We start from the raw sequence: 27,154 nt of genomic DNA on the forward strand, positions 1-27,154 counted from the left end.
GGTGGGGGGGGGGGGCAACTGGGTGCTAGAAACTCACTCCCTGTCTTTTTGGGGGATGGGGGCCGTCCGGGGAGGCAGACGTACATAAAAAAGGGCTTCGTTAAGTCTGTTCCGAGACGGGAAATACAGGTGCCGTCTCTGGATCTTTACTAAAAATCGCTTATTTCTATTCAAATCTTCCATGGTGGCAAACTCCCATTTGCCTCTCAATGGGTGTTGGAACATTCGCGTGTCTGGAATGCTTGGTAACCATAGTTCTGAAGAGGAAAGCCTCACAAGCTATTGCTGTGTTCTTTCCAAATATGTTCTTTCGTGGCCAGAATGGTCACTCACTGACTGGGTTCCTTATGTGTGCCCGGTGCATTTTACTTACTTCTGTATGTGTGCATGTATGTATGTATTGGAGAGGGCAGAGTCACTCTTCTGACCAGCCGTGTCGTGCGATGAAACGGTTCGATACGAAGCCCCACCCATCTGTCTCTACGGAGACCACATCGTAGTCCTATTTTTGTCCCTGATGTCAGGCATAGTGCCTGGCATTTAGTAGGTCTTCAGTAAATATTTGCTGAATAAACGTGTGCTGATTGAAAAACGGTCTATTATGAGTAGCTCCCAGAGAGACTGTGGGCTTCTGAGCAGGAACCTGATGAGTCACACATTGTCTGCCTGACTCAGCGCCACGTAAGTGATAGATATGCCATCCTTAAATCCTCTGCCCCCCACCCCCACCCCTCTCCCAGCCTGGCCTGTCATCCTTTATCAGGAGCCCTGGAAGGTTCTTAAAGACGGGAAGACAGATGCAGGTTATGGCACAGACATACAGTAACAGTGTAATCCACGCGGTTTACCATTTTGGGACCTAACGACATAAATTAACACTCGTTCCCTGTCCCCCGGGGGGCAGAGTACTCTCTTCTCCGCTTATGTAGTCACAGCGCCTTCATTACAGAATCCCAGAGAAGCGAATTAAGGTGAGCTGGGAGAGAAGGGGGAGATACAGCTCGCTGGATCCCCGTGGGAGCAGGACTGGGCAAGGGGTTCTAGGCACAGAGACAGCATCGAAGGAGGCTCGCCTGTTTCACCGCTGCCAGTGACCATCGACGGTTTTTATTGTTTAACGTTTTGGAAAGTGTTTTCCGAACCTCAGGCTGCTCGAGAACAAGCATTTCACGGCGGAGATGATGTCAAGTGATAAGAGATGCCTCAGAGGGTCACTGGCAGAAAAGGGTGTAGCTGCAGGAACGTAAACCTGCAGAAGTCAAAAAATTCAGGAGTTTAAGTTACGTCGCAAGTATGACTGCATCCCCTTGGGGCTACGTTAGCATTTTCGGAACCGGGGCACATTCTGCTAAATGGAAGCCCTCGTTTTCCGCAAAGTCGTATTGTCAAGGTTGCGACGCGCGCAGTAACTTCAGACTCACGTGGTTTTTTTTGTTTTTGTTTTTCAATCTTCTTCTGACCCACACTATATGGTGTCGTAGCATCTGTGTGCCGAAATTCTGGATCGCTCGAAGAAATAAGGAAAGCGGTAAAGAGCTCAGACTGGGGTGCGCGATCTGTGTGACTTCATGAAAAAAGAAACCTTGTCTTTGCTTGAACAATAACCTAAGACTGAAACAAAACACAGCCCCCACTACCTCTGAGATACACACACGCTGTGTACATATCGGTATATTAGTGTCATATATATATATATATATATATATATATATATATATATTAGCGCAAACTACACATACCATACAATTTACCAGCTAAACCATTTTTCAGTGCCCAGTTCAGTGGCATTAAGCACATTCATACTATCCCCGCCAGCCGTCTCCAGAACTCTTGGTTTTGCAAAATAGAAACCGTACCCATGAAAACGCTAACTCCCTATTCTCTCCTCCCCCCGGCTCCTGGCAACCACCTTCTGCTTTCTGTGCCTATGAATTTGACTATTTTAGGTACTTCACATAAAGGAATCATAAAGGATTTGTTCTTTTGTGTCTGGCTTATTTTGCTTAGCTGATGCACTTTTTTTTTTTTATTGTTTATTATTTTTGAGAGAGAGAGACAGAGAGCAAGCAGGGGAGGGGCAGAGAGAGGGAGACACAGAATAGGCTCCAGGCTCTGAGCTCTCAGGATAGAGACCAACGCGGGGCTCAAACTCACAGACTGTGAGATCATGACCTAGGCTGTAGTCAGCCGCCCAACAGACTGAGTCACCCAGGCGCCCCCCGATGCACTTTTAGGAACAGCTTTATTGAGGTATAATTCACATAGTATTAAAATTCATCTCTTTAAAATGTACAATTCTGTGGGTTTTAGTATATTCATGACTGCTATATTTTTGAAGAGAGTAAATCCAGTACTTTTCTCTTAGTTCTCAAAAATGCAATGCACACATGCCTTTTATCGGACAAATCTAGTTATAAAAATGTCATGGAATAGGGGCTCCTGGTGGCTCAGTCGGCTAAGCCTCTGACTCTTGATTTCGGCTCAGGTCTTGATCTCACAGTTCGTGAGTTCCAGCCTCACGTCAGGCTCTGTGCTGTCAGCACAGAGCCTGCTTGGGATTCTCTCTCTCCCTCTCTGCCCCTCCCCCTGCTCGTACTTTCTCTCTCTCAAAATAAATAAATAAACTTAAAAAAAAAGATTCTTAAAAATGCCGTGAAATAAAAGGAACAGAAGGCTAGGGGCAAATATCTAGATTATTGGCTTGGTTCAGATGAATTCAGGTAGCCAAAGTAGTTTTGTTTTGTTTTGTTTTGTTTTAATTTTTTTTTAATGTTTTATTTATTTTTGAGACAGAGAGAGACAGAGCATGAACGGGGGAGGGGCAGAGAGAGAGGGAGACACAGAATCGGAAGCAGGCTCCAGGCTCTGAGCCATCAGCCCAGAGCCCGACGTGGGGCTCGAACTCACGGACCGCGAGATCGTGACCTGAGCTGAAGTCGGATGCTTAACCGACTGAGCCACCCAGGCGCCCCTAGCCAAAATAGTTTTAAGCCTGTCTGCTATATTGAAACATCTTTCTTTTACATCATGGCTCCAGCAATGTGTGATTATTTATTGGTGGTTCTTGTGAGGGAATTGTTTGCGTGCAAATTGATTGTGACGAGTTAGCCAGAAATTCAACACAACTGACATTCCTTCCGAGTCTGGATTTGTTCAAAGACCAGTTTTGAATTGGCTAAGGCAATAAATGGATGGATGGGCACTTGGGTTATTTGAGATCTGGAATTCCCAGGGTCAGAGGGGATATTTTGGTCTAAGAAAAATGGCATTTCGTGCGTGTGTATTGCTGGGGGGGAGTGTTAATTTGTGTAAACATTTAGGTAACAGTTGAACATTATCCAGTAAAGATAAATGTGTTCTACTCTGACTCGGCAGTTTTGCTTCTAAATTTATTCCCTAGAAGAACTTCTTTACAAATGTACCAGAAAACATACATGCCGTCCATCACAGCTTTGCTTATATTACTAATGGTTTAAAAAAAAATACACCCAGGGGTGCCTGGATGGCTCAGGCAGTTAAGCATCCGACTTTGGCTCGGGTCATAATCTCACGGTTCGTGAGTTCGAGCCCTGCATCAGGCTCTGTGCTGACAGCTCAGAGCCTGGAGCCTGCTTCCGATTCTGTGTCTCCCGCTCTCTTTGCCCCTCCCCCCCCAAGAATAAATAAACATTAGAAAAAAAATACAACCAAACCACCCAAATGTTTATCAAAGTAGTATGGATAAGAAAATTGAGATATAATCAAAGAATACTGTACAACAACGAAAATGAGTGATCTAAAAGTGTGTAGAACAATCCAGGTGAATTTCAACAACCTGATATTAAGTCCCCCCTTCCCCAAGAAAAAGTAGGTTGAAGAAAAATTCATGCGATATGAATGACTCTGTTTGTAAAATTCCGAAAATATGCATAACTAAACAAGTAAAGTAGAATTTCATCCCGAGACAGTTAAGAAAAGGCTGAAAGCCTAGAAAGACATCCATTAAAACCCTTTTCCCTCCGAGCTTAGGTGGAAATGAAAACCTACCAGCTCTTTCTGCCACTTAAAGGCTCCTATGAAATTTCTAAGTACCCTACGTAGTAACTCTTGAAAATTCCACGTACACACGATTAGCAGACTAAAACCCAACAGAAGGACGGCTGGGTAACCAACAAATCATGCATGCAGAATATTTTTATTTCAAATAATTTACATTCCTGAAATAGAATTTTCAGAGAAGCTTTTCTCGAATGATGTTAGATTGACGGATATACCTAAAAATAGAGCTGTAGTTTTTAATAAATGAAAATTAGTCAAGACCCTAATCAGTACTTCCTGTATTCGGTACTAACTTTGTCACTTTATTACTTTTGTTAACAAGGGTGGTGCCCATTCTCACATCCCTTGTATTCTGCTTGTTTGGATGTCATTGTGAGACCACCCCACCACCATCCGCCGTCATCATCATCCCCGTCATCATCAGGGCACATGCTTTTGCAAGCTCTGAGCTTATAGCTACTTACACATGTCGCATCGCATGCAAGCCTGTTCCCGCCTCAGGGTCTTTGCCTTACTGGTCCCCTGACTTGATCCTCCTCCCCCACACCCCGTCCGCCCCCTGGCCTCATGACTCACCCTCTTACTTGATCCGGATCTTTGCTCAAATGTCACTTTAACTGAGAAGTAACCCTTCTCAGGGGGTTGTAAACACCCCCATCGCTTTCCATTCCTTTAACTGGTTTAATTTTTTTCTCTATTGCACTTGGATGTGTTTTTTTGTCTCCCTTCTTCCACTAAAATCTAAGAGGCTTAGAGTTGATGTAAGTGGGGGCTGTGCCTGCTTCAGTCACTCTTGTCTCAGCGTCTGGCACTGGGCTGGCATATCTCAAGGCTCAATTATTACACAGTGAGTGAATGACTGACTGAATCATTCCAGTAACTCTTTGAGACAGATACTGCTGCTGTCATTCTAAGCACTTTTAAAAATGGAGGGTCTGATATCTTAAACCCCTTGCCCATGTGCACCCAGCTGGTGAGTGGTGGGGGCTGGAATTCAAAGGCAGAGCACCTGACACCAAAGCCTAGTCCTGGCTCTCCTTTTCTGCCTTCTGTCATCTGTCCCTGAGGCTGATGTGACTTTTTTTTTTTTTTTTTTTTTTTTGCATAAGAGCATCTTTCCGTCTTTTCAGATGATCGAATCATCAATTGTTGAATTCCCCCAATATACCTTTATAACGAATAGTTATGGCCCCTTTTAGGGCTCTGTCTCACGTATGCAAAGATTCCTTCCACATTTCAGATTCAGCAAAAAAAAAAAAAAAAAAAATTCTTTTTTGTCCATATTGCCTTCTCCAGCCTCCCACGACGTGTTTAGTGCAGTTGTCGGGGCTCTGAGACCACAGCGGGTGTGTGAGAGCAGCAGACAGGACTCTGAGTAGAACGATTTATAGATAACCCGCTGAGCTGTGTTATCTTCTAAATGCATGTGTCCTTAGACCATTTCTGATGGCATCTAATGACCTTGCCTGAACATGTGCTGCCTTGTAATCTGCGCTCATTTGTCACTTTCTAGATTTTGTCACTTTCTGCCAGATTCACTAAAATAACACGGATGGGGAAAGCAAAATAAATATGAGGGGTGCCCGGAATGCTTTATTTCTTCTTTTAATTTTCTTTGACTTGTTTTGGGAGCTAGGAGCTGGCTCTAAAGTTAAAAATAAAACAACTAGGGTTAGGAGCTGACGTTGTCACCCTTTTAACAGAACCTCAGATGTTGAGGGGGGCCCCTGAGAGTTCTGTGGTCAGTGAGGAGAAGCGTAGTCTTGCAGGACTCTATTCTTGGCTGGCGGGTGACGTGGGTGGCCGTCTTAGAACCTGGCTGTACCTACTCCCTTTTGGGGGTTCCTTCCACAGCCCAGCTGCCTTTCCCTCAGTGCTTTGCTCACCCTGCTGTAAGGCTGTCTATGCCACGGAGAGTAAAAGCCTTTTCTGGGACCACACATTGGCCAACTGATTATCAGCAGCCTCTGTTCTCCTAGATTATCTGGCTTCCTCATCAAAACCATCTTTTTTGACCTTGGTTGGCCATGGTGGACTGCGCACAGGGCTCAAATGATCTCTGTTGAGGCTGTGTATTAACTATTGCTCAAACTTGTCAGAATCCTAGGACATGAGGATCTTAATCTTGGTGTGTGTGTGTGTGTGTGTGTGTGTGTGTGTGTGTGTGTGTGAGAGAGAGAGAGAGAGAGAGAGAGAGAGAGGTGGGGGAAGGGAGAAGGGGGTGAGAAAAAGGGGAGGGAGAGAGAGGAGGGAGGGAGAGAGAAAGGGAAAGAGGGAGACAGGGGCAGAGAGAGAGGAGAGAGGGAATGAATATGAATAATGAGCATTTTAAATCTACACCCATGGACGATTTCTGCTTTTTCTTTGGCATAGGAATAAGCCCAGACAAAATCGCTTCTGTCGGAAAAGTTCGGAGGTGGCTACTCTTGCTTTAAAGTCAAAATAATACTAATATTTAATGAGCACTTATCATGGTCCAGATACCATACTAAACACTTTACATACGTTGTAAAATTCAATGGTCACAGCAACCCCGTGAGGTAGTTATTGTTATTCGTCCCATTTGATGGATGAGGAAGTTGAGACTCCGAGAGGATAAACAGTGTGCCCAAGGTTGCAGAATGACAGAGCTTTGAATTTGAATCTAAGCAGTCTGACTCCAGATCCTGTGCCATTGTTTCCCTGATCACAGAAATGGTGTATATTCATTTTAGAAACCTGGAAAAACAGGGGGAAAAAAAAAGTGAAAGGCAGATCACTCGTAAGATAACCATGAACATATTTCGTATTTCTAGTCATATACCCTCTTCTAACTGGCATCATGCTGATTGTACCACTGGCCCATATAAGGGGAACGTGTCGCTAGGCCGTTTTCAATCCCACATTGCATGATTTTATTGCCTATATAGTTTTACATCTCTTATAGATACTAGGATTTACACAAGTAATCTAATGTGTTGAGCATTTAATTCCCCAGATTTTTTGCAGTCATTAGTGATATACTGTGCTATACATGTCCTTGAACATGTATCTTTTTTGAACATCTCTGATTGTTTTTTTAGGATAAATCTTTAGAACCGCAACCGTGGGTTCAAACAGTAAGAACCTTTTTAAGATTTTGATACATTATTATTAAAGTACTATATTTTAGCACTCATCAACCTTGAAAAGGAATGTCCATGTGTCTGCATTCTCGGACAGCACTAAGTGCTGTAATAAAAACACAAAATCAAAAATCTTGCCAATTTGAGAAGTTCAAAATTACATCTTGTCTTAATTTTCTTTTGTGTGTGGTTTTGAGCGAGGTTGGACATTTTTTTTCATACATTTTCTGTTTTATATACATATATTTTAAAACCAATTATGTTCTTTGCTTATTTTTTGTATTAGGACATATATTTTTTACTTATATATGTGTTCATTTTGAATAAGGATGTTAACTCTTAGTTCATGATGTTACAATATTTTTCCCACTTTGATATTTTCCTTTGAATTTTATTCACGGTGAACTTCACATATATTCCAAACGTATGTAGTCCAACATATTTTTTTTTTTCTTGTAGACCTAGAAAAGCCTTCCATGCACTAGGATCAGATGAATATTCACCTATAATTTGTTCTAGTTTTTTTATTGTCTCGTAGTTTATATTTAGAGCTTATTTTGATGTGTGATCTCAGGCATGAGGATCAGATGAATCTTGCCCAAGAGCTCATCAGTTTCACACGTCATTTATTTAATGCTCTTTTACCCTACTCGTAGGAAACACCATCTTTATCATGGACTAGGTCCTTTTATGAACTTGGGTATATTTCTGAGCTTTATATTCTGTTCTCTCCATCTTTGTGGTTTTGCATTTTAGTTTGGTTCCATGGCTTTCATCAGTTTTTAACATGTACAGTCTTGGATTCTTCCATAGAACTTTCTTTTTCCAAGAGTCCTTAGCTATTTTTAGCCTATTTATTCTTCCATGTAAACATAAGGCCAATTTGGTCAGATTGTAAAACGTCTTTTCCAAATAAATTTTAATGGTCACAGATTGTAAGTTAATCTGGAGAGAATTGAAGTCGTTACACTTTTGCAAGTTTGCATCCGGGTAGTTAGTCTCCTTCAAGACTTGTATTTGCCCCTCGGTAAAGTGTTGTCTATTTTCATAGGACTTGAGCAGTTCTTGTTAAGTTTTCCTTAGAGATTTTATAGAATTGTGCACTTGGTCATTATTTCTCTCATATTTTTAGCTCATTGCTGGTTTAAACAAAAACTCCCTCTGTGTGTGTGTGTGTGTGTGTGTGTGTATCATATATATAAATGCTTGTTGCGTGCATGTGTACACATACATCTTGTAATAACTGGCCATCTTCTTGACCTCACAGAGTTGTAGTAGTCTTTCAGCTAATTCCTTTAGATGGTCTAAATAGGCGATCATAGCATTTCTAATAATGAAAATATTGCCTCCTACATTTTAACGTTCTTAACTTTCATTTCCTCTAGGACATCCCAATGTCATGTTAAATAATAATGGTAGAGCGGGTACACTGACTTCATTACTGAATTTAATTATTGACTCTTTTAACTTTGAATAAGATGTTGGCTATTGGTTTATGGCAGACAGATTTATTGTGGCAAATAAGTAGTATTCTGTTCCAATTTTCAATACCCCTTCCCACCCCTTCCCACCCCTTCCCCCTTCAATACCCCAATTTTTTTAAATGTCTTTTTAGCATTTTCAGTAATAACTTTTTCTATTGAACCAGCGATGCTGTGAATGGCATAATGTATAATCTCTATATACATAATCTCTGTATAATCTCTATATCATGTCCATGCCTGGGGGCTTTGAAATTACTTGTCCCCCAAGTTATTTAACTCAGGTCCTTATTTTTTTTTATTAATGTTTATTGATTTGTGAGAGAGAGAGAGAGAGAGAGAGAGAGAGATACACACAGAGCGTTAGCAGGGGAGGGGCAGGGAGAGAGCAAGACACAGAATCTGAAACAGGCTCCAGGCTCTGAGCTGTCAGCACAGAGCCTGACCACGGGGCTCGAACCCATGAACTATGAGATCATGAGCTGAGCTGATCAGATTCTTAACTGACTGAGCCACCCAGACACCCCAAACTCAGGTCCTTATTTAACTCAGGATGAAAGCCCATCCCCCCTGGCCCCTGCTTAATACACACAATATTTTCCTGATCAAGATTTTTACTTCTCAAATTAATACTAAAGATTTTAATTTTTCTAGGGTATCTGCCATTTCTGTATTTAACATTTCATTAACACAGAGCCAAATTTACATATTCTTTTTTTTTTACATATTCTTAAAATTAAAAAATATCTTCAATATTTTTGGTTTTATTCTACTCCCTTTTAATTTGGTTTAGTTGATCAATTCTTTGGAACGTTAGCTTAACGAGCAATAAGTCTAGTCTGTTTTTTGGATATTTTCAAGGGCCACCTTTTGACATCTTTTCTATTTGAAATTTTGAGTTCGTTTCTGTCATTTATTTTTGTGTGCTCTGTCTTCATTTTGCTTTCCCTAGGTGTATTTCCCTTTTCTAATTTCTTGAGTGGATTGCTCTTTTAAGTGGATTGCATCTTCTTAATGATGAAAATATGTAAGGTATTTGCTGGAGTGTGGACTGCCTACACTTTAATATATAATGTGATCCTTATCTCTATGGTCTCAATCTGCAGTTTGCATAATTTAGCATTTCTTAGGCTCTCACCTGTTTCGAAGAACGTTTTGTAAGTGTACATGTTTATTTGAATTGTTTATGCTTCTGTCTACTCGTTGAAGTTCACTGCGTTGTGATCATGGAATGTTGAGGTGTAGTCAGGTTTCCTAGATGTCTCCGTACGTGACTGACTTCTGCTGATGTTCCACGGGTCTCTATATAGAAGGTGCATGCTGTAATTACCAGGTTGATGTAGTCATAAGATGAGCCTTATTATTATTTTACCCTGCTTCCCTAGACTCTTATTAAATTTCCATCTGCTTACTTTTCCAAAGACGGAAGGCAGTGGGGTACACGTTCACAACACCATTGCATGACTCTCAGTCTCTGCTTATCTTTCTTTACATGTTTCTGTCCTATGTTATCTAGCTTGGCACATACGAAGTTAGCATTTCTTTTGCATGTACCCCTTGTCAGTAAAAACCAATACTCCTGTTTAACGTGTTAAATATTTAATTCTGATTTTATTTTCATGTATCGCTTTTCTTTTTTTTTTTAGTTCCATTATATTTATTTTTTAATACTTTAATTTACCTTAAATAAACTCTATGCCCAACCTGGGGCTTGAACTCACGACCCTGAGGTCAAGAGTCAAATGCTCTACTGACTGAGCGAGCCAGGTGCCCCTAACATTGCTTTTCAATATGTAGTGTCCTAGTGTTCCTTTGCCCCAGTCCTCTTTCTTTTCACTTAGGAAAAATTCTTTTTCAATGTTTATTTATTTTTGAGAAACAGAGATAGAGCATGAGCAGGGGAGGGGCAGAGAGAGAGACACACACACACTCAGGATCTGAAGGAGGCTCCAGGCTCTGAGCTGTCAGCACAGAGCCCGACACAGGGTTTGAACTTACAGACCGTGAGATCATGACCTGAGCCAAAGTCGGACGCTTAACTGACTGAGCCACCTGGGCGCCCCTCTTTTCACTTTTAGAGCTTTCTTGCAGGTGGCATAGAGGTCATTCTTAATTTATGACTCCACCTGAGACCCTTTCCTTCTTGAAAGAGAATTAATACCTGCCTTCAACGTTGTTCTACTTGTTCTCATTTTTGGCATCGTTTATTCTTTTTCCTTTTATGATTCCTTGAGGTTTCTCCCATTTTCCATTTTGCGTGACAAGACTTATCCTCTGCCAGTTTTCAAGTTAGAATGTTTCATTTTTTAGTTATCTAATTACATTTGAGAAAAAAAATGACCTGTATTTCTGTAAGGGCGATGTCAAGAAGCTTTTGACCATACTTTGTGTGAGACGAGATTAACACATTTTTGTTCTCCTTTGGGATTCTCCTTTCCTTTTAAATATTTTGATTGAACTGATTATTATTTTGTAAATGTGGTACAAATTTTCTTGTAAGAATTACCTAGATAACCTGTATCATTTTCTAACTATATTCGGTTGTTTGCTGTTTCTCTGGTTTGACTACATATTATAAAGTATATGAAAGCATAACTGCTCCTATATCTTGTTTTTTGAATTAAATTTTTGGTTGACTGGAGAGCTTCTTCAAATGCAGTTAACCCTTGAGCAACATGGGTTTGAACTGTGCAGATCCATTTATATGCAGATGTTTTCCTGTGAATGTATTTTCTCTTCCCTATGCTTTTCTTAATAACAATGTCTTTTTCTGTAGCTTACTTTATTGTAAGAAGACAGTATATGATTCAAAGACAAAGTCTGTGTTAATCGACTGTTGATGGTATCAGTAAGGCTTTTCAGTCGACAGTAGGCTATTAGTAAGTAGTTAAGTTTTGGGAAAGTCAAATTTATATGCAGATTTTCAGCTCCATAGGTGCTGCTTAAGGGTCAACTGTATAATATTTTTATGAAGTTCATTTTCTTAGTGGTTCTTCGCATCACTTTTTAGCTCTCATACCTTCACAGAAAACTTGCTTTGTTACAATTCCTATATCAAGATTCTTTACCATCAGGGCTGTGCAGCTGGTTGGTTTATTCCTTCCATTGTCAACTACAAGTCTAAGGCCAGCCTGATTTTTCTTCCGTCTTCTAACCTGGGTGCCTGTATCTTTTCCCTTCCTCATTGGATGCTAGCGATCTTCTTACTTTGACCTCAAAATTCAAACGTTTCACTGGAAAGTAAATAGAAGACTGTTTTCTGTAATTTATATATGTGCATATACATGGATCTATGTGTCTGTGTCTGTTTTCATTCCATTTGTTTTCTAGTACAGAGTGAGCTTTTGTTTGTTTTTTTGTTTTTTTTTTTTTGTCTGGGAATCAGGTATTTCTTCAACTCAGAAAAGTTTTCTTACATGATGTCTTTAATAATTGCTCCTGTGGTATTTGTTCTGATTACTCCAGGAACCACAAACACCTATATCTTGGCTTCCTATTCTGTCTTCAATATCCATTATAGTCTATGTTGTTGTCTTCTTGTGCTCCCTGTGGTATAGTTTTTGAAGTCTGTTCTTGACATCACTGATTTGACTTCTGAGTTTGTCTTTCCTTGTTGTTGGTCCTAAGGTAGCTTTAAATTACACTTTTGAAAATGGACAGTTGAAAAAAATCCGTAATTTTTTTGTAATTCAGTCCATTTCTTTTTGGTTTCATTCACGTGTCTTACCTTAATCTTTCGTGTTTTGTTCCAGAGTCTGGGTTTTCTCCCCCCACCTTTTTTTTCATTTTTCAAGCAAAAATCACATCTTGCTTGAAACTTATTTCTATTTCCAGCAGTAAATCTTTTTCAAAATTAGCTTCTTCCTTCATTTCTTGGATGTTTTATGTTGTTTTATCTACAGGTCTTTATTGGCCCAAGGTTGCTTGTTTTCTTCTCATGGTGCTGAACTACTTTTTCAAGAAGGAGAGTCACAGGTCACATTTCTGAGTCAGCCTTTTATGTTATGCTTTGTATGTTCTATCAAGGAAAACTGTCTTAAAAATGATGGCAGGTGTCTGGTGCCTTTCTCTATTTTCCAGCACTGACGGGAGCATATTTTCCCCTATATTTACATTCTTTTGTTAGTGATGTTGAGATCGATAATGTGCTCTGAAGGCAGAGAGAGGGGGGCAAGAGGAGAGACTTCTTGAAGAAAATCCGATATTTAGGGGGCACGTGGGTGGCTCGGTTGGTGGAGCACGTGACTCTTGATCTCGGGGTTGTGAGTTCAAGCCCTGCGTTGGGTGTAGAGATTACTTAAAAATAAATTCGTATATATATAAAAAAAAGAAAATCAGATACGTAAGGATCTAAATTTCCAAAACACAGATGGAGACAACTTTAAATTGTGGAAAACATTTATGGAGTTCTCTTAAATAATGAACTCCCCCAGGACACTCAGCACGTAAAGTAACTTATAAAAGTTAGACTTGCACATAAATTGTCAGACACACAGTCTTTGTTTATAGTAAGCCGCACCTGTACCTCTGTAATAGTCCCCATGTGTGTGAAGCTGCATGGTCCAATTAGGTACAGAAGAACACCCAAGTCACTTGGCCTGCGGTCATGTTTATGATTCAGAGCGAGGTCCATTTCACCCTTTGCACTCTTCCTGGCAGTGTTTGGCATCTGGGTTCTGGTTTTTCAGCCTAGCACGTGGTTGCTTCCCTCCAGAAGCTTCCGTGATCCTTGCAAGACCTCTCCTATGAGGGAGAGCCAGCATGCCGGCATATTTTTAAGGAAACAAAGAACAGTAGTGCCCCATGTCTTTGAACAAGAGTGGAGAAATCGTTCTTTCCACATCTGAACACAGTGTAGTCAGAAGCAACTAAATTGTAGGAAAGGACACGGGGGGGGTGGGGAGGGGCAGGGGCTTAATGGATCTGAGGAGCTTTATTTATTGACTTGTATTTTCTTTCCGTTATTGTCAATGAAGGTGACTCAGAAAAAGAGAAATCTTGGAGAGAGAGAGAGTGAGGGGGAGGGAGGGAGTGAGAGCAGCCACATAGGTAGAGCCGGTTTGCTTGCTTGCTGGAACACCCGGTCACAGACAGTTCTAGAACAGAGGGAGGGCAGCATGCTGGGGCTCGGTGGAGCAGACCTGGCCTCAGTGTTATGGCCCATAGGCCGAGTCAGTGGTTCCTACTGAAATGTCACTGTGCACGTTGTACTTTTGTCTGGAGATCCGTTTATAACTTAAGGCACAAACTCCTGACTTTTTTCCCGATGAGACGTTAATCTCTCATTTACTGATAAAATTATATATGCCGAGGAGATGTGAGAGGAAAACAGATGAAGAATCCTTTGGGCTCACCACAGGTTGAGCAACTTCCTTTCCTCTGCAGGCTTGGGCATTTCAAACCTTCTCCTGGGGGTGCCTGGGTGGCTCAGTCGGCTAAGCTCAGGTCATGATCTCATGGTTTGTGGGTTCGAGCCCTGCGTCAGGCTGTGAGCAGCTCACAGCCTGGAGCCTGTGTCTCCCTCTCTCTCTCTGCCTCTCTGCCACTCTTGCTCAGTCTCTCAAAAATATATAAATGTTTAAAATTAGAAAAAAAAAAAAAAAAACACCTCTCCCGGATGCCCCAGAAGCACCTGTCGTGAGCTGCAGTCCTGCAGTTGACCACATTAGGATCTCTGATCAATTTCTTATAGATTTGGATGTGAAAAATGAGCGAGGAACCATCCTTACAGACCCAGAAGGAATGATATGGAGATCCCCTTGACCTGTGATATCTTTGTTTTCTGGGAACACATTTTGATGTAAAGCAAGAGGTATTTCCTAATGATAGACCGTGGTTGCATCAGGCAGATGGGTGCATTTTCATGTGTTTTGACATGTCAGATGGAAACACACCCGGCTCACCTGGCCCCTTAGACTTCCCACCCCAGGATTGGACATGAATGTAACACTGACACTTTGGAATGTGCTTTCCAAGGTTATCCATGAACTAACATACAGTTGGCCTTGGAAACACTTTACACATCCAGGTATCCACCACATGTGTTTAAAGGTGGGGCTTTCTTAGTGGCCTTGGTTGACTATTGAATATTGATTGAGCATAGGTATTGTGCTAGTTGTTCTTAATGATTTCATCTCCTGTCACAACCCATTTGCCTAAGTATCATCATCCTGCCCATTTGTGTATGGTTAAGGGAATGTAGACTTGGAAAGTTTCTATAACTTGTCCTAGGCCGCCTAGCTAGTAGGCTTTGAAGCTCATCCTGGGATCTCTGACTTGATAACCTACACGTTTTCTTTTTCTTTTTTTTAATTTTAGAGAGAGAGCATGAGCAGGGGAGAGGGGCAGAGGGAGAGAGAAAAACACCTTAAGCAGGCTTCATACTCACGCAGAGCCCAACACCGGTCTGATCCCACGACCCTGAGATCATGACCAGGGCCGAAATCAAGAGTTGGATGCTTAACTGACTGAGCCACCGAGGCGCCCCAATAACCTACATTTTTTTCTACTGCACTGTATTGGTTATGGATTTTAACAAAGACTAAGTTCTTCTAAAGATCACGTCCTCCCAAAGTCCCTTAACCGAGAGTTCCAGCATCTTTATTCCCAAGCTTCCTCCTTTCCCCAAACATCATACCTGTTCCCTATGCTCCTTCAGTAACCCTGAATTGTGAGCAAATGGTCCTACAGAATGAGGGGGAGGGGGTTGTGTCCCTCAGTGCTGTCTAAGCTGTAACGATAAGCCCTGAAGTAGTGCCAGGATCATGAGCTGTATCTCCAGCCAGCCTCGTTCTAAACTGGTTCTCTTGCGGCTTTGGGAGAGCTGTACCCTCTCCAAGCTTCCACATCTGTGAAACGAAAGGTCGAGAGTAAGGGATCTCCCTAAGGTCCCTTCTAGTGCCCAGATTCTGCAGTCACATGCACCAGAAAATAAGAAGCCTGAACATACAAAACAGAATTTAGCATTGTCATAAAATGTGACGTACACAAGGGAGTTAATGGAACACATAGCTCATGATAACATTTCACTGATAATGTGCTGCATGGTAATTGGCTATTAGTGGGAGCAGTTCACGTAAGTGACTACAGTTTGTATAATTTTTACACAATGGAAACGACTTGTAATCATTTTTCACTGATTTGTTTACTAAGATCTATAAACAGTGGGTTTTCTTCCTCCTGATATGATATGTAATGTGATACATACATGTGCATGCAATTTACATATAACACGCAGACGTCCGGGGTTCCACCTCTGATAATTGGGCTTCTCTGTATCCTCCTCTTCCAGAACCGAAGTGTGAAGCATTGTCCTTATCCCATTATTATCTTTTTATCGAGGGGCTCTTAGGACGCCTCTGCAACTCCTCCCCATTGTTCAGATCTGGTTAAAGGGCCTTTACCAACCTCCCCTTCACGAAGTCTAATCCTAGCAGAGGACTGGACAAGCAGACCCCTGGTGTGTGGGTTCAGCTTCCATGGCCCCTTCCCACGAGGTCCTGTTCTTTTTGGGGAGATTGTGCCTCCTGGTGCCACCCTAGAGAAAACCCAGACGCAGGGACCAATGGGGACCAACCCACGTCTCTCATGTTACGGCCGTGCTGCCCGCCAGCACCCTACACGCTGCCTGCCGTGAATCTTGCCTGTGGGAGCCCCCCTGCGCTCATCGCTTCTCCAGCCCGGGTGCTACTTCGCCTTCACCCCAGAACTTCCTCTCCCTGGCAGCCCCTTTGCCCCACCTGGCCGTCCCGCCTCCCTTGCTTCTGACTGTTCTGGAGGAACCTCCTCATTCCGTTCTCGCGCTCAGGCCCTCTCTTGCCTCTGTAAACCTCTGCCACAGCGTTTATACTTGATTTGTGAGACTCAGCTCAGACGTCCCAACAAAGCCTGAGTCAAGCCTAGTGCTTCGGTGAGCTCACCCCATTTATGGTGGGGTGGGGCCTCTCTCCCTGCTGGGTCACCCGCTCATCTCAAAACTTGCCTTTCCTTGTGGAAATTTGTTTTAGATTCTGTTTTGACTGCCAGGGGCTCAAGGCTGGGTAAACTCAACCGTGGGGGCTGTTGGGAGGTTCTGCCGTGAAAATTCTATTACAGGACGGAGGGTGGGACTGGGGAGAGGCGGGCTCAGTGAGGGATGCTGCTGTGCCCGCAGGGGGCACAGGGAGGGGAGGGGGGAGGGGGCAGGGAGGGGAGGTGTAGAGAAGGGCTTACAGGCTCTGAGGCGGGGAAAGAGCCAGGGAGAATGGTAGCTGAGAGAAGGAATAACCCCAGACCTGCCTTCAGGGGGTGCCTGGGGCTCTGGGGCAGAGGCCACAAGCTGGTGAGAACCAGGCTCTTACAGTTCCCAGTGATTCTGGGTGACTGACTGTGGCTCAGTCAGCCCCGGGCACCCACCTACACTTGGGAACCCCGGTGTCCTTTCTGAGGGTGGTGTGTATTCCCTAAGATAGCAACGTGCCAGCCTCTTTATACTCATGATCTCATAATTATATCATATTCCGTTATATTGTAATAATTCCTGCTTTACAAATGCACAACTGAGTCTCACAGAGTTCGCCCATGGTCATAGCGGGGTATGACCCCAGCTTGTGATTTCATCATATTTCCATCATTACGGCAGGCCTTAAGATGAAGTGAAATAAACTTTTAAAAATAGGGGAATTACGGGGCACGGGGGCGGCTGTCCGGCTCTTGATTAGGGTCAGGTCACCATCGCAGCACCGTTCATGAGATCGAGCCCCACGTCCGGCTCTGCGCTCATGGCGCGGAGCCTGCTTGCGAATTCTTTCTCCCTGTCTCTCTGCCCCTCCTCTGCTCCCACACGCTCTCTCTCGCAAAATAAATAAACTTTCCTTAAAAAAAATAAGGGAGTTACTGTAATCTGTCTCCCAATGCAGAATGTTGGCTGCTGGCCCGGGCTGGAACTTTAAGGAAAGTAAAGCTTTTGATTCTTCAGTTTAAAAATCAAAAGTCTGAAAGGACAGATATTTTTTCAGAGGGCAAAACAATGATTGAAGTATATTCATACTGAAACTGTGTTTCACTGGTGTGAATGCTGACGGGGTAGGGGTGGAAAAGAATTACAGAGCAGAAACCCCTAGGGCCTCAGGGGAGGCACCTTAGGGGGACCAAAGGGGAAAGATCCTGTAGACAAACTTTACCTACTTTCCGATTTGGGTCAGCACAGCTCTGCTTCTTCACCTTCCTCTGGGATCAGAAGCATAGATGTTAGGGAGTTACTTTGCTTATGCTGAGCTCCCAAAGGATAGTTGAGGGTGGGGGTAATATTAGCTCCTTTCATTTCCTTGGCATGGAACTTGAAGACTTCAAGATTCATGCATTACTCGAGAAGCCTCTCACTGTGACACGCGTGAGAATTCTCTACCTGCAAAATAGATTCCCACTTGGACAGAACCTTCTGGTTGCATTTCTCCTCTGAGTTATTGAAACAAATAGATTTTAAGCGTTGGGGCCCCCGCATCCTGTTAGAAGGTCAGAATGGAAACAGCGGGGTGTTAGCAATGCTGCTGGAAGAATCAACTGGCAGCCCCCTGGGGAGCCCTGGGTTCTACCTGTTATCCAGTATCCTGCCTGCAGATTGTTTTCTTCCTCTCTTGGTATAAAATCAATTCTGGCACTGAGCAGTTTGCTCTCTGTGCCTCATTAGAGTGAAGACATTAATATTAAGAATTATGCGTTCAGTTTTAGCATTTGGATCGGGGTTTTTTTTCTTTTCACCCCCCCCCCTTTTTTTTTTTTTTTTTTTTTTGGACTACCTGTATAATTTCTGGAACAAGCCCGGCTTTGTTATGCTTCCTTAATCTTACCTCACCTGGCCTAGATAACGTGCATTCCAAATTGAATTGAGAGTTTGCAGTGAGGCAGCTTAGCAACAGGCTCTAACAGCTGGGTCATTTTCTAAGAATCAAAGGACATGGCTTCAGTTTCCAGGTCTGGCTTTGGCCTGCTTGGTGAGAGCTGACATTTAACTTGTCTCAGCCTGTGCTCTTGGGGATGATTAAAGTTGCTGCCTGATTCATAACTTATAGGTGATTACACTTGTGAAGTATTTTGAGGCCCTTTTCTTTCATTCATTTATTCACACAAACATTTGTTGTTGAATGAATGGTGACTTTGATTTAAAAACACGACAGACATAAAACACTGGCAGCTTGTAGATAGCAATTTTTTATTTGCTCTCCTAAAGGAATTTCATTACCAAATCCTCGTGAATCTTGAACCTCAAGAAGAATAATCCTTTCCTTTGTTGGGAGTTTTAAATTTAGAATAATCAGACAATAGTGAAGCATTCTGTTCAAAGCATTCCTTTTAGGCTACCCATTTATTATACACTGCTCTTAAGAAGAGATGAATTTGATTAGCGTTGAACATTCAAGTCGGTGTTTTTGCATTGCTAATACCAGGGAGAAATTTTCAAAAAGTTGTGCCTGCCGTTTAATATTATTATATAGTCAACTTTTAATTATCTGTACTGATGGAGTATAATCAGCAATGTGTATACACCAAAATCATTTCCCTTGGCTTTGGGAAGCATGGTATGATGCTTTTATATACCTTCCTTTATGGTTTTGCTCACACTGGTATTACAATTATGTCACATTCCTTGTGCACACAGCTCATCATAGGAAGGAAGAAGGGGCGCCTGGATGGCTCAGTGGTTTAAGCATCGACTTCAGCTCAGGTCACGATCTCACGGTTCCTGGGTTTGAGCCTTGCGTCAGGCTCTGTACTGACAGCCCAGAGCCTGGAACCTGCTTCGGATTCTGTGTCTCCCTCTATTTCTGCCCCTCCCTTGCTCGTGCTCTGTCTCTCTTTCTCAAAAATAAATAAATGTTAAAAAAAATAAATAAAGGAGGAAGAAAAAGCCCAATACCAGGGGGTTAGGGAAAGGTCAACTGGAATTTAAAACATTTATTACAGATAGTACACGGAATAAATGATCCCAAGGTTGTTCATTTTGATTATCAAATAGAAAACAACGGCCCTTAATTCACTGCAACTGCATAAGAGAAAAAAGCACAATAAACCATGTACATGATTACCGTGTACCATTATCGTTTCTCCGTTCTGCATTTTGAAATTTTGTAAAAGCAAAAGTACCCTAGTCGCAGCCCAGTAACACTGTAGCAACGAACGCTGTCAGATGTGTGGCCTCCAGACCGTGCTGTACCCACCGCTGGGGTTCCAGATAGGCCTTTTCGGGGGGAACAGAAGAGCCGAAGTCTTGACCTATTAACATTTCTAAATAATGTCACTGTTGTGTTAGCTGTTACTGTTTATTACTAAAAATACCTCCTCCCTTTTTATTATTCAGGTTAAGCTTGTTTTTATCGGCAGCAGTTACAGAAGGGAATTTCTAGAGGGTCTGCCTTCTGCTTAAATGGTCTTCTGGGTTTCAGAAGTCTTCTCATGGTGAAAATACAGTCTGCAGCAGCCTGCTCTAGAGCCCCTCCCCTCCTACCATTTTTAGCCCTCTCTGTGTGGCTCATTCACCTGAGTGATCGTGAAATTGCTTAGTTCGTGCTTTGCTAGCCAATGATGGCTGGCTCTTCCGTGGGAGATAAGGGAGGATCCCTAAGTGTGAAGGTGCTGATGCATCGGAAAAGGAAACCATCTTCGGCTACACAGTTTGGGGTGGGGCCAGTCCTTGATAACTCAGTAGGGAGGTCTCCAGCCCCACTCACCTGGCCTGTGGGTCAGTGGAACCTGGCTGCCATCACTGGGCTTCAGCAAGTTGGAAATCGCACTTGGTATCTTCTCCTGGCTTGCCTGCCTGCCATCTGGTCATAGTTTCACCTGCTCCCACCCTCTTACAGGTGACGTGGTAGCACAACTGTTGACATGCACCCCAACACCTCATTGCCCCAGCTGGACTCCCAAGCAAGGGAGAGCCCTGGGAGGGGTGAGGTGTGGCTCTTTGTGGAAGGCAGCTTCTAAATTCATGTTCTCGCCAGCCAGTCAGCATTACAAATAAATGTCACCTTGTGGCCACCATATGCCCTGCAGCAGAACCGATCTCACATTCGTGAAACAGATGCCATTACCTGGCCCCAGGTGCCCTTTGCTCCCTGCTGCCCCCGTCTCCATCTCTGCTGACCTTCTCATCACTTCCAAGTCCAGAAGCCAGCTTCCTCCTGTTGTTCTCACTTACGCCCTTGTTCTGACCCGCTCTTTACAAAAGGAGAGGAAAACCAGCAGCCCAATGTCTGCTATGAGTGTGGTTTGGGCCACGTGTTATATACACAATTGAACTTTAGCTTGGCATCAGCTTTCTGAGACAGGTGTTTGTCTCATTTCACAGCTGATGAACTTGGGAGTCAGGCTAATAAGTAACTTCCCTGAAGTTACACAACTGGTAGCGGTAAAACTAAGATTAATACTCAGCTTTGATTCAAAACCTGTTCCCTTTCCGTGTGTGTGTGTGTGTGTGTGTGTGTGTGTGTGTGTGTGTATTCCTTTTTTTGACTATCTGGATACTTCGCTTCCAAGGTAGCATATTATTCTGAAATTTAAAGAGAAAGAGAATCTTTAAGCCAAAGGAAAGATTCTAATGATAGAGCTCCAGGTATCAGGAAGGTGCTGGAGGGCTGTGATCTTAAAACCATCCCACACTGGCGACCAGCCTCTGCAAGGTGTGACAAGCTATGTTCCATGCATCAAAGCATCATTCTTAATTGACTCCGCTTCTTTTACTTAATCCTAGACTGCCTGCTTCTATATCCAGCACAGTTGAGAACTCCCTTCTCTTTGCCGTGCTGGCCAGAGACGTGTGCTTTTCTGGTTTCCTAATAAAACTTGAACCGAGATCGGGAACCCCAGATATTTTACTCCCAGCCTTCTCGCTCACGGTGGATTCGGCAGCACTCCATTTAGGAGTGTGCGTTCCGTTACATTGAAAACGGCTTTATGTTGTTCATCAGGGGGCCTCGAGAGCCATTCTTCCCCAGGAAACATTTTTCTGCCCTGCTGCCGGAACTGTGACCAGCAGAAGGTGCGGTCCCTACATGCCCAGCAGGGCTAAGGGGCGTGGGTGAGCACATCCGTCTTATACCCCCGAGACGCCCGCCGCTGACGAAGTTCCCTTACTGAGCCCAAAGGAATTTTCCTCCTTCCACCGGAGGTGTTTATAACCTCTAATTTGCTCACCATGCCTCTTGTAGAAAGGAGTAGGAGCTCAAGCCGCTGGCAGCCTGCCACGTTGCCGCTGCCGGCTCGCGTCCCGGAGCGGTGGCGCTCCCGTGTGGGTGCGGGGATGCACGGGGGGCGGGCGGAGGGCCGCCGGGGAGGGAGCGCCGAGGCCCCGCCCTGCGCCGCGCGCCCCGGAGGTGTGCGCCGGGGCCGAGCGGCCGGCCAATCAGGGGGCGGGGCGGGGCAGCCAGGCCGGGAGGGGAGGAGCTGAGGCGAGCGAGCGGGTGGGTGGTCCTGCTTGTTGGAACAGCTCCTTTGCAAAGCTCTTGTAATCAGTGCTTAGCCCTTTTGTACTCCGCGCCTGACGGTGAAGGGCATGGCCCTCGCTGCAGATGGGTCTCGGGGAAGGGCTCCCCTTTGTGCCGCTGTGGTAACCTCCACCTGATGCTGTGGGCCTGGAATTGCGCTCTGACCTCATTTCCCATAGGAGTGGAAGGGTTTGGGAGGAGGACTAATTAGGACCTCATTAAGCACTTACCATCAAGTACAATCATTTTCCCGAAAAGGTAATCTAGTCGCGGAATAAAAAGCCAGACACACTTGTAACATAACGTCGGAATACAGACTCATTGTAGATGAAAGCTTTTTCTAGTTGTGGAAAATGGTCGTTTTAAGAGGATCTTTACGTATCAGTGTTACAAAGGGATCCTTTATAATTATTTTTTAACGTTTATTTTATTTTTGAGAGAGAAGGGGGGGGGGGGGGAACAGAGGATTTGAAGCAGGCTCTGTGTTGACAGCAGGCAGCCCCAGCGGGGCTAGAACTCATGGACTGTGAGATCATGACCTGAGCGGAAGACTCACTGCTTAACTGACTGAGCCACCTAGGTGCCCCCAAGGGGATCCTTTAAAATGTAATTTTAGGGGTGGCTGGCTGGCTCAGTCTGGAGAACCTGTGACTCTTGACCTTGGGGTTGTGGGTTCAAGCTCACGCTGGGTGTAGAGATTACCTAAAAATAAAATCTTTTTAAAAATGTGATTTTAATATGTTTGCACATCTTGAAAGTTGTCTCATAATCTGAGTTTCACCTGAGGTTACAGACACATTCCCCCCCCCCACCCCATATTTGTGGACATCCAGCAGCAGATACTAAACGTCAGAATAGGATTGCTTTGTTTACCACACTTGCAGCAGAAAGTAACTGGGAATTGGAGAGCTTTCTTGACCAAGAAGGAAAGGGTCACTCCTTTAACGCTGCCTGGCCAGGTTCCAGCTTATTGGCCTAAAAAGAGAAGGCACCACCTGTGTGATTGCTATAAGGCCCCTTGGCCTTACCTAATTAAAACAGGGAGAGAATATAATAAGAAGCAAAAGACATCACTGTAGAGGCAAAACAAAACAAAACAAGCAAACAAACAAAAAAACCCCAAAACCCCCAAACCCCCCATGTTCAGAGACATCCACCATATAGTTGAAGGCCTCGTGCTGCCTGCTCTCAGACATATCCTTCCTTGCTTTTTTTTTTTTTTTTTTAACGTTTATTTATTTTTGAGACAGAGAGAGACAGAGCATGAACGGGGGAGGGTCAGGGAGAGGGAGACACAGAATCTGAAACAGGCTCCAGGCTCTGAGCTGTCAGCACAGAGCCTGACGCGGGGCTCGAACTCACGGACCGCGAGATCGTGACCTGAGCCGAAGTCGGACGCCCAACTGACCGAGCCACCCAGGCGCCCCCCTTCCTTGCTTTTTGAAGCTAACCAGAATGGAGAAAGAACGTGGAAACATGGTGAAGATAATTTAACATTCAGGTACTGGCTACTACTGATAACAGATGGCTGTGGGGAAGAAAGTCGAAACTATGGACAACACTATTGGCCAAAAGCTGACTGTATTTCATAGACTTCCGTTCGTGTTAGGTACAGAAGGTAGACTAGTTCCTCTCGCGATTCACTTCAGTGTCCGCCGTGGAGTTGTCTTGCTCAAACCCTGCCAGGTGTGTTGGCATACTGCAGGGAAAAATCTAGAACTGGCTGGTGTGGAGTTCATACTCTGAGCCAGGGACAAAGGGGTCAGAAGCCTCAAGCTCTGACCTTGGTCTTTTGGAGAAGGAAGAAACCTTTTCCTCTAAGCTTACACGGGTCAAAACCTAGTAACAAAGGTTTAAAAAAAAATCGTATTCTAAAATAAAAGCTAATAAGTCTTTTCTTTATCTGTTTTGGTTATCTGTTCCTCTCTAATATTGAAGGAAATAAGGAATTCTCTCAATTTGCCATAGTTTTGTGTATTTTAAGTTTTGTGCGTGACTTCCTGTTCCAGGTGGGCAGTTTTGGTCCCCGGAACCTAATGTATTTATTCTAAAGCATTCTCTGGCACCTTTGGCAGCCATCTTGCTTAAGAATTGAACGGTTGGGATGGGGCACCTGGGTGGCTCAGTTGGTTAAGCATGTGACTTTGCCTCAGGTCATGATCTCCTGGTTTGTGAGTTCAGCCCAGAGCCTGCTTCAGATCCTCTGTCCCTTTCTCTCTCTGCCCCTCCCCTGCACTATCTCGCTCTGTCTCAAAAGTAAATAAGCATTAAAAAAAAAAAAAAAAAAAAAAAAAAAAAAAGCAGGGGCAACTGGGTGGCTCAGTTGGTTGAGCATCAGACTTTGGCTTAGGTTATGATCTCACGGTTCGTGGGTTCGAGCCCCGCATCAGGCTCTGTGCTGACAGCTCAGAGCCTGGAGCCTGCTTCAGATTCTGTGTCTCCCTCTCTCTCTGCCCCTCTTCTGCTGGCACTCTGTCTGTCTCTCTCTCTAAAATAAATAATAAAACATTAAAAAAAAATCTCCTTCTTGATTTTAATATGGGAAGGACATATTGGGAAGTATCCCCAGAGAAACTTGGCTTATGTGTATTGTTTCTAATGGAAACCTCATTGTTTATAGTAGAAAGAAAAATTAAAAGTAACACTAGAAACTAAAATATTTTAAAAGCCATCAGTAGAACCATATTGAAACATTCGTACAAGGGAATATTATACACCAGTAAAAATGTATAAAGCACAGGTAATTGCAACACCATAGTTAAATATTAGAAACAGCTTTATGTGGGGAAAAATAAAAAAACATTAGCCACAGAAGGCTGCATACAGTATGATACACTATAAAACGCCAACACTAAAGTGTATATTTTAGGGAGTGATACATACAAAATGCAGGGTTGTGGTTACCCCTGGAGAAGAGGCAGGAGAAGAGCTTAGAGAAATACCAAAGAGGTATATGCGGCAATCCCAGCAACGTCTTACATAGGACAGTAGACTAATGAACATTCTGTTGTTAATGCTTCATAGATTATATACACATTGCATTCACTCTTTTGTAGGTTTCAAATTGTACATAATGAAAATAGATAGTTTTTGGATTGAATTCTTTCCCCATTTTTATTGAGCTACAATTGACGTGCGGTGCTGTATAAGTTTAGGGTATACAGTATTACAGCCTGACTTACATATATCGTGAAATGATTACCAGAATAAGTTTAGTTAGCATCCATTATCTCATATAGAAAAAAAAAAAAATAAAGAGAAAGAAGAAAACACATTTTTTTTTTTTACCTGTGAAAAGAACTCAGGATTTACTCTTAACCACTTTCATATATTACTATAGGGCAGTGTTACCTATAGTCGCTGTGTTGCGTGTTATGTTTCAAAAATACAGATATTGTTAAGGTGATAACGTATAACGTAAGCCAGAATTTTCTCGTATTACTTCTACAGTCTACCTGTCTCATATTATAGTCTCCAGTGTCTTGACATCGCACAGGGGTGGTTAGAAGGTGTGGTCTCGCAGTGAAATCTCTGGGGTCATTTGTGTGGCCAAGGATATAGAGCAAAGCTGACAATAACCACTAAGTGGAATGCGACAGAGGACACAGAAGCCCCCTCTCCTCCTCTTCCAATGGATGCTTAGAAATTCTTGGGGCGTGGAGGAAGGCGGACCCAGCAAGTAAGCCTGGGTGACCTCTTGGAAAATCTGCATTTACTGTCCCAAGAGTGCCGAATGGTTCCAAATGTGGACAATCAGCTTGGATGGGTTATTACGAGAAACTTGTTCTTTTCCTGCCCACTGTTTTTTTTCCGAGCGGGATGTGGCCTTTCTAGCGAGGTAGGATTCGGCATGTGTGTGATGATGTAATATGTTACGCGGCCAGGCAAACTGTCACAGGCTCAGAGGTTCAGACTTGCAGAATTAACTGTGGATACGTGAGAAATTGGTCCATGTGGGAGTAAGAATTACGATGAAAATGGAAAATGGAAGCAGGAGCTGTGCTTGAGGACTGAGGTTCTCTGCTGCTGAGACACATCATCGCTGAAGTGCTAGCCAGTTGTAGAGGTGGGGGGTGGGGGGGAGCAGACCTCTCCGGGGAACCTTCAGCTTATTCTTAAGCGGCTGAACAGAATAAGATGTGACAAGCTGGTTTGTGGAGGTTGAACCTTACTCTTGATTTCCATTAAATGAATGTGTGGAATCAATACCCCACTGAACGTTTGTCATGGGAACACCCAGAGGCCCCTGGGTGGCTTGATATTTTTCAGACTAATTCTCAGACAGGAATGCAGCGTGGCTATTTTCTGAAATAGTTTCAACATCATTTATGTAATGTCGATGCATCTGGAAGTGAAAATGCTAAGAGTTTCATTTCACTAAAAATGGAAATTTTTTTTTTTTTTTTTTTTTTACTTTAACCTTTAACTTTAGATCACAATTAGTGACCTTTTCGCCAGGGTGTTAAGAGTATCAAAGTGTGTATATTCATTGACACATTGAGCCAGTATCTACTGAGAGAACTGTGTAGGCTGTTAGGAAAAAATGCAGAGAGATGGTCAGTGACTCTCAGGAGCTCACAGTTGAGAGAGGAAAACATTACATGGCAGGACAAATACGGTCTGTGTGGGAGCATGTCACAGGATAAGTGATGGCTGAGCTAGATCTTAAAGGAAGAGTAACATTTGAACGACTGAGAAGGTCATTCAACTGAGGCACCGGCATAATAAATAGGGAGGAATTTTGCCTTATGAATTTCCAAGATTTCAGTGGATTTTATGACACGAACATAAGCATCATGATCATGAAGTTAATAGTAAATTCGGATAAAAATTGTCTAAGTAAAGGGGCACCTTGGTGGCTCAGTTGATTGAGCATCTAACTCTTGGTTTCAACGCAGGTCATGGTCCCAGGGTTGTGGGATTGAGCTCCACGTTGGGCTCTCCATGGAACATGGAGCTTGATTAAGACTCTCTCTTTCTCCCTCTGCCCCCTCCCCTCCTTGCTCTTTCTCTCTCTCAAATTAAAAAAAAAAAAATTATCTAAGTAAATAGACTTTTTTCTTTTGCTCAGTTT

The 27,154-nt window shown here is 43.3% G+C and overlaps 1 protein-coding gene and 1 long non-coding RNA gene across 11 annotated transcripts in view; one reads left to right on the forward strand and one right to left on the reverse strand.

Moving 5' to 3' along the window:
- Positions 1-27,154, forward strand: part of ATXN1 (ataxin 1) — a 416,021-nt gene that overhangs the window by 129,493 nt on the left and 259,374 nt on the right. The gene's annotated exons all lie outside the window — the stretch shown is intronic.
- On the reverse strand, positions 18,947-21,920 carry LOC128777712 (uncharacterized). Its single transcript, XR_008423036.1, has 2 exons — positions 21,791-21,920; positions 18,947-21,146 (listed from the first exon to the last, which is right to left on the reverse strand). It is a non-coding gene; the product is annotated as an uncharacterized LOC128777712 (long non-coding RNA).

This window comes from Panthera pardus, unplaced genomic scaffold (assembly GCF_024362965.1).
Source record: "Panthera pardus isolate Hobbes unplaced genomic scaffold, ASM2436296v1 HiC_scaffold_17, whole genome shotgun sequence".
In the NCBI taxonomy this organism is placed as follows: domain Eukaryota; kingdom Metazoa; phylum Chordata; class Mammalia; order Carnivora; family Felidae; genus Panthera; species Panthera pardus.